Source organism: Lactuca virosa, chromosome 9, assembly GCF_052849685.1.
Source record: "Lactuca virosa cultivar CGN04683 chromosome 9, Lactuca_virosa_CGN04683_v6, whole genome shotgun sequence".
Lineage (NCBI taxonomy): Eukaryota > Viridiplantae > Streptophyta > Magnoliopsida > Asterales > Asteraceae > Lactuca > Lactuca virosa.
This window is the reverse complement of record NC_136434.1, coordinates 77063388-77075883: the sequence shown is the minus strand read 5'-3', so window position 1 is coordinate 77075883 and position 12496 is coordinate 77063388. Positions and strand designations below refer to the sequence as shown.

Here is a 12496-nt window from a genome sequence, read left to right as displayed (position 1 = left end):
TTTGCGAGAGGGTACACTGCCCTGGGTCGAATAGCTAGTAGAATAGTAGGTAAAATTAGGTGTAGCTATTTGCACGGATCAAGTTTTTGGCGTCATTGCCGGAGAACGACTTAGTTGATTGTTGATTTATTTGCTTTAGGTTAATCGATCCTTTTTGTGGGGTAAAACCTGCAAAAAGTTAAGTTTTTGCATTAGTTTTTGTTTCAGTACTGAACCCACGACATGGACTTTAAGTCCACGACGTGGGATCAGTAGTTTTACGTTTTTTTATTTTTAGTTTCTGTTTAGATTTTCTGCGACAACACGAGGTGGTTCTATTTACCACGTCGTGCTGACCAGTCAGCAAACTATTTTATTTAGTTTTTGTTCAGATTTACGTTTTTTTTCGTTTTATTGCAGTAGTTCATGACCAGAGGTTCCAACACACCTTTGGTACCACCACTTGAAGATCTAGAGTCTGCCCGTCACAAAAAGACGGATAAAAAAGTAGAAGAAAACCAACCACCAAAGAAGTCGCCTTTCAAAGACCTTAAAAGCAGTTTTTGGAAAGAAAAATGGGAAGAACGTAGGAGAGTCGAGCAATCAAAGGAAGGAAGAAAGCAAGTTTGAAAGCTTTGAACTAAATCCTAATCCACAAGAATCCGAATACGAGTCCGAACCCGAATTCGAACTAGAAAAGTGTGAACCCGAAGACGAGCCAGAAAATGAGATGGCAAACATTGTGAGTATGTCCATGGGAGCATACAAGAAGAGAATCCAAGTAGACACCGGTCCCGGTTTAGTACAACCCGCAATTCCCGCCGCTACAACATTCGAGTTGAAAGGACACATTCTTACTGCACTTAAAGACGTACCATTTTCTGGGAAGGATCATGAGGATGCTTACAAGCACCTAGATGAGGTTAATGACATTGCAGATTATTTCAATGTCCCGAATGTTCCTAGAGAGAAAGTTTTGTTAAGGACGCTTCCCGTTACTTTTAAGAGAGCTACCAAAGATTGGTTGAAGGCACTACCACCCGGTACAATTACTACTTGGGCACAAATGCGTGAGAAATTACTAGAACAATTCTGCCCACCATCAAATGTATCTAAACTCAAGAAGGCAATAGCCAACTTTGAGCAACAACCGGGTGAGTCGCTTTTATGAGGCATGGGAGCGTTATAAAGGGTTACTAAGAAATTGTCCTCAAAATGACCTTAACATACAACAAGAACTGTCTATCTTTTATGACGGGGTGAATGTCATGACAAGGCAACTCCTAGATTCTCAAGGACCACTTACAAAGAAAAATCCGGCTAAAATCAAGGAGTTAATTAAAGAGTTATCAAGGCATTCTCGTGAGTACCACAATACAAGACATGATGGAGTTAAAGGCATTGGGGGAGGAAATTCTGAAGACATGGCTGTTGTACTAGCCATGCTAAATACTATAGACCGAAGAATGACCATGATGGACCAATGAATTCATGCGATTCGAGTTGGTTGTGAAAGGTGCAATGGTCCACACTTAACAAAAGATTGCCACTTGGATGAAAATGGAAATAAAAAGGTACAAGTTTGCTATTCGAGTGGGGATAAGTATGATGAAAGTTGGAGAAAACCAAAGAAGGAGTGGTTACCATATGACGAATATAAGAAGCTGAAAGAAGAAAAATAGAGGCAGACTGACCGAGGCTTATACCAAAAAGAACAACCAGCTCCTGAAAAGAAAGTTGATCTTGAATCTATTCTACATAGATTTATGGAGGCTTCTAAGAAAAGACACGATGAGACTGATGCAGTGATAAGGGAACATCAAAATATCATGAAGGAATAGAAAGCCTTGCTAAGAAATCACCAAGCATCAATCCAAAATATTGAAGTCCAACTAGGTCAACTAACTACTTTTGTACAAGAAAAATTATCTCCAAAGATTTTTGAGACAAATCCTCAATCACATGTAATGGTAATAGAAACTAAAGAGGATTCCATCTCTGAGTTCCTTGAAGCACTAGAAGTCGATCCATCTCAGACCGGACCGAGATCGAAGAAGTTACGATTAGAAGAAAAAATTGTTACTGAAACACCGAACCCACGACCTAGGCATGGTCTGATCATAAAAGCTTTGATTATGTGCAAGCTTATAGTCCTCTGCTTCCGTTCCTGTCACGAGCTAATATCCATCCACTGGAGCAGGAGCATTTGAAGTTTATGGAACAAGTGAAGGGTATTTCAATTAATACTCCTTTCATTGGTTCATTATCTAAGGTTCCTGAATATGCCAAATTCTTTCAAGATCTACTTGACACTCGCCAACAGCTAGAGAATAATTCCAAGGTAATTCTTAGTGAGCAAAGTTCTAAGGTGATTATGGGAGAGTTACCAAAGAAGATGGGAGATACTAGATGCCTCACTCTTCCATGTGAGTTTGGGAATAATTTGAAGACTCCAAGCTTCCAAAGTTCAATCTTTTGTCGCTTTTCTTAATAAGGATATGCTTCGGGCATGTGTATTAAACTTTGGAGGGAGTTGTGATACTCACCTTCCACTAGCAGAGTTCTCATACAACAATAGTTATCATGCTAGTATTGACCGACCACCGTTTGAGATATTGTATGGGCGGAGGTGTAAGACTCCAGTTTATTGGGGGGAGGTTGGGCATCAAGTGATGGGTAGTACTGAAGTGGGGCTTAAGACCATAAATTTGATTCAACAGGTGCGTGAAAGGCTGCGGTTTGTGCAGAGCCGTCAGAAGAGCTATTCTGATCGTCGTCAATCAGACCTCGAGTTTCAGGTGGGAGATTATGTGTTGCTTAAGGTGTCACCTTGGAAAGGTGTCATCCGTTTTCAAAAAAATGGCAAGTTGGGACTCCGATTCATTGGTACATATAGGATTTCCGCCCGGGAGGGCGAGGTCACTTACCGGTTGGATCTCCCTGATGAGCTGAGTCAGATTCATAACACCTTCCACGTGTCTCAGCTGCGGAAGTGTGTATCCGATGAGACTCCGATTATTTCCTTGGGTGATATTCAGGTGGATGGGAGCCTGAACTACATAGAGAAACCTGTTGCAGTATTGGATAGAAAGACTAAAGCCCTTCAGAACAAGGTGGTGAAGTTGGTTAAGGTGTAATGGAAACACGGGAAGTGCTTCGAATGGACGTGGGATCCGAAGGACAAGATGCGAGAGCATTAGCCGGATCTGTTTGCGACAATGGACTTCGAGGACGAAATCTAGTTCAAGTGGGGGAGAGTTGTAATACTCCAATCCAGGTTATTACCCTTCCTTCCTTTAAATGAGTTTATTTTGCAAAAATGGTCCCTTTTTGTACGCTGGGCGTACTTAAGAGTATGCTTAGCGTACTGTGGAGGAATGATCGCGAAGGTGCACCACGTATGCAGGGCGTATGTGACAGATAGCCAAAACCCTAACGTTTGGACTTGTGATCTATTTAAACACCCTCAAGTCATTTGGCAATCACCCTATCCAGCCTACATCATCCTCAAACGTCCCTAAAACCCAAAAATCCATAGTGTGTGTTTCTTGAGCTTGTGAGTACCTCAGACATCTCATTATTGGTGTGTTAGCTAAAGGGAAAAATGGAATCAAGCTTGAAAGAGGGAAAGGCTTCTGGATCTTGCATATAGAGCAGCTTAGGAAGCTTGTGGAGGTAAAAAGGTTTCTCCTTGCTAATCCTTGTCATTTATGGAGCTAAAGTTTTCTATGTAGTCCTCTTTTGAGTTCATGAATCATTTCTTGGGAGTTTGAACAACTCCATAGATTAGGGAGGGTAGATCTGAGGTCCTTTAGCTTATTCATGTCATAAAAATGTAGACTTGTTGGTTATTTTGACCCCATGCATGAAGTAAGACCCTTGGAAAGGTCTTAATGGGTTGGAAAGAGTTGTTGGGAGCATATTGGGCATGCAAAGGCATAAAGTTGCCAACTTTATGCCTTAGGACTCTTTTAATGACCTAAATCTGAGTTTGGAACGTAAGGACTTCATGCGTTAAGCACTTAATGGGGGATTTGCTTATTCTGTTTGTACGCTGGGCGTACCAACCTGTACGCTGCGCGTACATCCAAAGAACCCAGTATGCTTAGCGTACTTCTGATAAACGTCGGGCGTACACTCAGCTGTGATAGTTGGGCTTCGGTGGACTTTACAGACCAATTGGACTTCTCTTAGCCTTGGGCCTGGACCGTTAGGATAATGTTGGGCCTTGGGAATTGCTTTGGGTTTTTAGTGTTTTGATTGGGCCTTATTGGGCCATGTGGCCCATTATAGTTTCTACTTTGACCATGGGCCCATTATGGTAGGATAGACTTTTGGGCTTGAATAGTGGGCCAAAGATTATGATGTTGGGCCCTTTGCTGAATTAGAAATCTAATTGGCTTGATTAGTATATTTATACAATTAGAGATTTGGGCTAGTATTTGAGTAGCTATCGTGTTTATCAGACTGAGGTGAGTCTTCTCACCACACTCATGGGTCGAAGGCACCAAGGTCGGCCTGTTAATGGTTATCAGATGATTTGTATTGGAATATGCAATTATTTGCTATTGGATTGATATGTGGACTTGTGTGTAGACCATGGGGGAGCCCATGGCATTTGGCAAGACCATGGGAGGAGCCCATGGCTCAGGGATATAAGACCATGGGGGTAGCCCATGACATTCCAATGAAGACCATGGAGGGAGTCCATGGAAAACTTATATGTGTATATGTGTGCATGGTATTATGTGATTATATGATTCGTGTGTTTTGGGAAACTCACTAAGCTTTTGCTTACATTTTTATTGCATGTTTCAGTTACTTGTTTTGATAAGGGCAAGGACCCGACTTGATGGCGCGACGTGCATTCTCCGGTGTTTTCACATTTAGTTTTCGTACTTTTAATTTTAAAATAATATGGTTTTGTAATGGGATTTTTGGACACCTTGTGATTGATATTTATGAAATTAAAAGTTAAAAATTTCCTGTAAAATTTGGGTTGTTACAAGTTGGTATTAGAGCCTTAGTTTGAGGGATTTAGACACACTTATGGGTGTGTCAGAACTCAAACTGAGGAAATGGTAACAAATTACTTTTCAAAAAGAAACCAAAGTTAAATTTACTAAAAAAATTTTGTAAGAAAGAGGGGAGAACGTAATGCGCGTAATCGGCCGAGGTCAACTAAGTGTTCCCAATGTTTTAGCCATGCTATAGTATATATGGAAATTAATGTTACATGGATTATTTGCTAAGTGTATGCTTTCAAAGTTGTACATGCTTAGGATTGCATAACCCTAGAATGAGGGAGGAAAACTGTTCTTTGAGATTTTGTGTTTTTCTAAAATCTTTGTTCACACAATTACAATGAACTCAATAAGCAATCAGAGGGTCTTTTGGTCTTTGATCATTTTATAGCAACTAAATTGAAATAAAAATCAGGTACAGTGATATTACCTCTATTGTTGCTTGATCGTGATTGATCGTTGAAATGATTGCCCTAAACTGAGAAAAACAAACAAATAAAAAGGAATAAGTATCTTTTGATTCAACAGTGTAATGCATTGAATTCAATAAAAACCACAAACTCTTATGGTACCTTTCAAATCTTCAAAAAGAGTTGATTATCATTCAAATTCGCACAACAAAACAAGGTTTCGATGTGAAACCCCTAAAGACAGAATCTAAATCAAGGTAGTAGTTCCCCTTTTCCGAAATAACGAAAATAACACGAATTGAATGTAACCCTAAGCGAGAATGAATTCGCGGAGAGAAGGAAGTGACATCGATGTGTATTACAGATTTCATCGGACCATCAAATCTTCATACAATATAATACATAATCAACCCCCAACGTTCAGAAACGGACAAGATTAACCCTGCAGACCGTTAATAACACTTAAAAATTGCAATATCTTTTTAACATTATAAAAATATATTTTGTATCTTCGAAAAACTTTAATTTGCATGTATATCCTTATAAAATATATAAACTCACGTATATACCCAAGTACTTAATTTAATGATAATTATTCTATTTAACAACTAAAAACATTATATTTAAATTAGATTATGATTAAGTTACTAAAATACCCATTTGCAATCCTTCCCGTTATCGATATGGTCATTCACGACCTGATAATGTTTTTGCTAATCGATTAGGAATATACAATCATCAAGTTTTGTTAATCGAATTTGCAATTACCAGGTTTTATTTTACTTCAATTTTGCAAATCGAATATGTAATCACCAGGTTTTGCCGCTACAATTAGTTAGGAATATGCAATCACTAGGTTTTGCTAATCGATTATACAAAATAGAAAGTGGCAAAGAATCAGATCATGAATAATCATATCATGAATAAGGAGATCAATAGCAGGAAAGATTACAAATGGCCTATTTTATTAATTTAGTTTTTATATAATTTAAATATAGTGTTTTTAATGTTTAAATAGATTAATTATCACTAACTTAAATATTAGAGTATAAATGTGAGTTTATAGATTTTATAAGAATAAAAATATAATTTAAAATTTTTACAAAAAAATAAGTAATTATGAAAATTTATACATAGACAAAATTACAAGAATGGTCCCTGTGGTATGTCAAAACTAGCAAGTTTGGTCCAAACGAGTTTGGACTCGCAAGGGTGGTCCAAAGGTTTCATTTTGTTGCGAGTTTAGTCCAAAATTTTCAAAACTTTTTAAAAAGACATATTTGCCCTTCGTATTTTTCCTTTTTTAATTTTTTTATTATAAAAAAACAAAAAAGAAAAAAATATATCACACTCCATCCTTCATCTTTTCTCTCTCTCTCTCTCTCTCTCTCTCTCTCTCTCTCTCTCTCTCTCCCTCCAGGAACCAGCATCAATAGATCCAACTTTCTTTCCTCTTTCTTATTCATGTAAACAGCTATCGAACCACAAATACAATTACACAAAAGATGAGGTGATCCAGTGGGGCTACAAGCTTTTAATTGAGGAAAGAGGCTTCTGGTCTTCAGTCTGTGAATCGGAAGCTCTTTGTGGCTCGAGTTTCCAGACGAAGACGCTCGAGTTGTAGATTGGATCTCTGTGTCGTAAAACGAAGACAAGGTGCAGATTCGTCTATAGATGGAGGTATGACGATCTATTCGTGGGAAAGGGGTGAAGCGAGAAAGGAGAGAGACGAAGTCGCCACCTCTTCAAATTCTAGCAACACCGCTGGTAAGTCACCGATTGCTAGGGTTTCAAAGACTGATTGCCCTTGGAATTTTCTTATCATGATAGCGACGACGAAATGGACACCACTGGCGAAGTTGGTGTAGGGTAATGCTTGGGTTCCATCGTGTTCGTTGAGTTACAACACCGATTGCTAGGGTTTTCAAAGACTGATTGCCGGTTTTTTGGCGGTTATAATCGCCATTGTCGATATGTGTTCCAAAAAGGACCAAAACCACAATAATAAACATATTTTAAACTAGAGGTGTTAGTCCAAAACGTTTTAGAGCAAAATGATAATTTCGACAGCTCATACGAACCATATTTAGTTTTGTCTTTTTAAACTCTTTCCCAACTTTCCTACTATTTTTTTTCATTTAATCCTAACATAAAAAAATAACTTAAAGGCGATAGAGCTAAAGTTAGAATAGACGGTAGGTCAAAAAGGAATGACGACTTTATATACATAAACTACGCAAATATTCGTGCGTTGCACATAATAAAACTATATAGTTAATTTTTTTGCATATATATGTTGAAATTAATAAGAAATTACTTGTAAACTAATAACTCTTACACTAAGTTGATATATATATATATATATATATATATATATATATATATATATATATATATATATATATATATGTAATTATTTTAAACCACATTAAATATTCATGTATCAGAATCATGTCATTCAACAACATGTATCCGTGCTTGCGTTTAATAAAATTAAACATGGCTTTTTATTTAGTATTACAATTTAATGTTATGATTGATCAATTTGGAAAGTATTTAACTATTGATTTTTTTTTTAAAAAATTGATAATTATACTTAATTGATATATGAACCATTGTGTAACGTCCCAATTTAATAAAAAAAAATCTATTTTAAAATAAGTAAATCACTTCTTTTTCATAAACCCAAAACCATAGAGATGCTGGTTCCAACACCCAAACATCCAAAATTAGAGTATAATAACATTGCAGAAAAACAAAATACGAAAGTTGTTAAAAAATGTATATAGTCACGCCTTCGCCTTCCACCGATCATCAAAAGTACCTCGAAACATTTGATCCATAAATTGAAGCCAGAGCTTAGTGAGTTTCACAAAATACCATATACAACAATACATAAACACTTATTAAGTATCTAGGCTCACAAAACTCTAACAAATCTTTCCATTAACTCGCCCCTTATGATTATATAGACTGAAAATAATTAATGTTGGTCTTGTCATCAACTCACCCCTTTGCCCTCAATGTATAGTTGTTTCACCCGCATTTTGGCTTTCCGCACAAAGCTAGAAAGCCCCAGCCCTTCACAAAATATGTCAACATATACAATAATACACATAACAAATAGCTCAGCATCACAGGTAACACACTAGAAGTATACCTGCCTAACAACATACTTTAGACTAACCATTTCCTAGCATACTAGGACACATACTGTAGTATACAAGAGGTGTGGGTAGAATTTTCAACCTACTATTTCAATATCTTTAACTCGTACTAACATCTCGAGTAAGTCTAAGATCTTGGATTTTATCAATATCATGGAGTACCATCGTACTTCTTGTGACATCTTATACAGGAAGTTAAGGCTTGATAAGAAATGAAAATACCAAGTCAAACCTCATGTGGTCAATGCCTCATGAATGTTGAAGACCTTCGTAAAATGTAACGCCTGTAGATTTGGGCTAGTCAATTTAGAGATAGTAAGCGTTAAAAATGACTTTTGATAGGAGATTATTTAGGATAAATAATCTTAACCAAAGTTATAGTATATGTCACAAGGATTGCGTACATATAAAGAATGCTGAAATCCGACTTAAAACGAAGAAGTTATGACCCGTCGAAGTTTTGCGACTAAACCGACACGACACTGCGTATCGTAAAAAGTGAATTTTGGACAAAATACTTTTTAGCCTTAGAGATCTAAATGAAAGTCATATTAGTCATTAAACCGAGAGCATGCATATAGAGAACGCCAAGATCTAACTTCATTTAAGGAATTTATGATTTTTCTAAGATTTAGTGTAGCAGTATACAACTCCGAAATCAAAACGATTGGTCAATTTTTAGCCAAAATGATCTAAATGAGAATTGAAGATCTCATTAATAGGAGTTCAACGATAAAAAGACTGTTGAAAATGGAGTATATATGTAGAAGTTATGAATTTTACACGGTCGTTAACAGTGTAATCTTCTCAGACTGTTAAATTTAAAATTGGTTTAGAATTAGCCAATGGAGTCAAAAAGAAAGTTGTAGATCTTGGTAATACCTACGCGTGGATATAAAGACCGTAAAAAACGAAGCTCGTATGCGAAAGTTATTAATTTTTTAAAATTAGTTGTTTTACATGCGTCCTACGCCACGTTTCAGCACTAGGCGAAGCCGTGGTGCCTACGCAAGACACACGACGTGAGAGGCATGTCTCACGACCTGAGAGACCCCTGGACAGCCTATAAATAAATCCAAATTTCATTCATTTCATCACACATTTCCATTTCATTCTCTCCCAAACCACCCAAGGCCTTAATGCCTTTCTCTAGCACTTCTTAAGTGTTAGTAGTGAAGCTTCGGAGCATCAGAAAGCTCTGAGAAGTAGAGATTTCGGCTCAGAAGTTCTGCCCACGTCGAGCCCGATTTCTCGCTAAACCACCTGTAAGTTAAGCTATGATTACCGTACTTTAAGTATAACTTATGTTTAAGTTCATTATCGTTATTATGAACCTATAAACAAGATTTATCAGTGATTCGAAGTCGTTATACTGATTGATCTACTTACGGGGATGATGTTTAGGCTGTGATTTAGTGACGTGTTTAAAGTGGGATTTCCAAACAATATTAAATATATGTTTATGTGTGAGATATTTGATATTGCCTGAAATACATGTTAAGAGTATATATGATAATATATGATAATTTAGGACTTACATAATAAACCTAAATTAATTAAGATGAATATTGGGTAGTATCTCCTTATGAGTATGGGTGAGATATACACGGAGGGTAGAACTTGAAAATTTGTTATTGATCCGAGAGCATGGATTAGACATAGTCATTCGTCCTTAGTCCGAGATTATGGTGAGGGCATAGTCATTTTTCATTAATCCGAGAGCACGGATTAGACTTAGTCATTCGTCCCTAGTCCGAGAGTATGGAGTGGCCATAGTCATTTGTCATTGATCCGAGAGCATGGTTTAGACATAGTCATTCGTCCCTAGTCCGAGAGTATGGAGTGGGCATAGTCATTTGTCATTGATCCGAAAGAATGGACTAGACGTAGTCGTTCATACCTGATCCGGGAGTATGGATTAGGTAAAGCCGTTCATTTTAGATCTGACAGTATGGATCGTGTTGTTGTGAGGATCATGGGGTGGGGTAAATTGCTTATATGAGGTGAAATTGTATCTTGCGAGTTCTAATATATATATATATATATATATATATATATATATATATATATATATATATATATATATATATGTTATAACATTGTGGGATTGAAATCCCTATGTACCCACCAAGTTTCCCAACCCAGCCCACTCAGTTTATTGTATCACAGGTAGCAGTATGAAAGATACATTCTGCTGAGAGATTCAAGGAGTATTAGGCCACTACTTTAATTACTGTAAGACTTGTAATATTTCGTTATGCTTATATTTATGTATTGACGATGACATCCCAATGTTTTAAAATAAATAAAATACATTTCTTCGGAAATGCTTTGATAATATCATTATCATGTTTTCTGGGAACAAATTCCGCAATATTATTCTTCAAAAAGGATACTCTGATTTTTAAATAAGCATAAACAAATCGGCATTTTCTGGCCGTGAAATTGGGGATGTCACATATAATCTGGGCCAATCGAGTCATGGAGGATCCTAAGAATGTTGGAATTTTAGTTATTCTTGTTATGTATATAAAGACTAGCTGATCGATACACACACATACACTTCCACTAATACTTCTTCTTTTATTCTCTTAACACTTGATCACATTCACTTCATTACTAAGATCAGCTAGCACTTGTAACTTTATTTCGATTTAATATAAGTTGTAAGTAGGTGATTTCATCACCTCCTGAGGTTTTATGTCGGAGATCCAAAAGGTTTAAGGGATTTCCTCGTAATTTAATGTGTTCTTGCATTTAGTTTATTTACTTGTTGTTTGGTCAATAATAAGTTATTCTATTGTTCAGTTAATTGTCAACCTATTTTATTTATTAAAATCACCAGATATCTTTTGATAACTTGATATCTTTTTTAGTACCTTAAAGTTTTATTACACAACTTCACTTATTTAATCATTTTAACACTATTTTGTCCCAAATACACTCATTGATATCTGAAAGTATTGCACTCTAAATTAACAATTTTTCGAGCACTGTTGTTTTCCACTCCGGATCTTGGGCACGACCAAGATCTTTGGCGTATCTCAAGATCTTAAGCACTTTAGTTTTTAATAATTAATTTCAAACATCAAACCATACTTACTAATTTGGTTACGAAATTAGTTTGTTAAGTTTTGACCAAAACAATTTAGCGTCATCCGTGGGACGAGTTGTGTTATTATATTTTTCTCTTTAAAGTTACTCAAAAACGTTTTTCCAGATTTTCAATCACTTGCACATTTTTGCACCATAAATGTATTCTTCACCAAAATCCACTTCTATCACTAGTCCTTTCATCTCAACTGGTCAGATCCTACCCCCACCTTCTGCAGTCAACTCACAAGGAAAGAATGTCGAGATCCCTAGAAGGATTTCTCCAACATCTGTTGGGTTTTAGTTCAAAAATAGTTTCATAAACTTGAAAAATATGGCAACGGAAGACTTTAATTTTTTGAAATAACATAAACATTTTATACCCACCAATGATCTTCTTGCAAGTTATAGAAAGACTAAAACAGCAACCAAAGAAGAGGTGAAGAAATAACAACCTTTGTAGTTCTTTGGGCCCTCTCGGGAGGCTTGGAAGTTGATGAAGAATGTGGAACCTTTAAGACACCAACAATGACTCAACTTGATGTAGATGCTAGTCCAAAACTCTTAAACCCTTAAGCTTTAAGTTCATAACCAATATGAACTTAAAGAGGGCTTGAAGATGAAAGTGTTCTTCAAGTTTTCTAACCAAAACTAGAGAGAAAGGGAGAGGGAAGAGAGGATTCAGATTTTGAATCAAGGAATGAATGAGCAAATAATCCAAGTGCAAGCTCTCTTATTTATATGCATAAAGTGAAGTTATTAACCATTAGTCGTTAGCACTTTAAGCAAACTTGTCCCTATTTTCATAAGCATGTCTCACATG

The 12496-nt window shown here is 36.5% G+C and overlaps 1 non-coding gene across 1 annotated transcript; it reads right to left on the bottom strand.

Annotated features, from left to right (window-relative positions):
* Positions 1 to 1093: 1093 nt before the first annotated feature.
* Positions 1094 to 1201, bottom strand: LOC145141693 (small nucleolar RNA R71). Its single transcript, XR_013722887.1, has one exon. It is a non-coding gene; the product is annotated as a small nucleolar RNA R71 (small nucleolar RNA).
* Positions 1202 to 12496: the final 11295 nt, after the last annotated feature.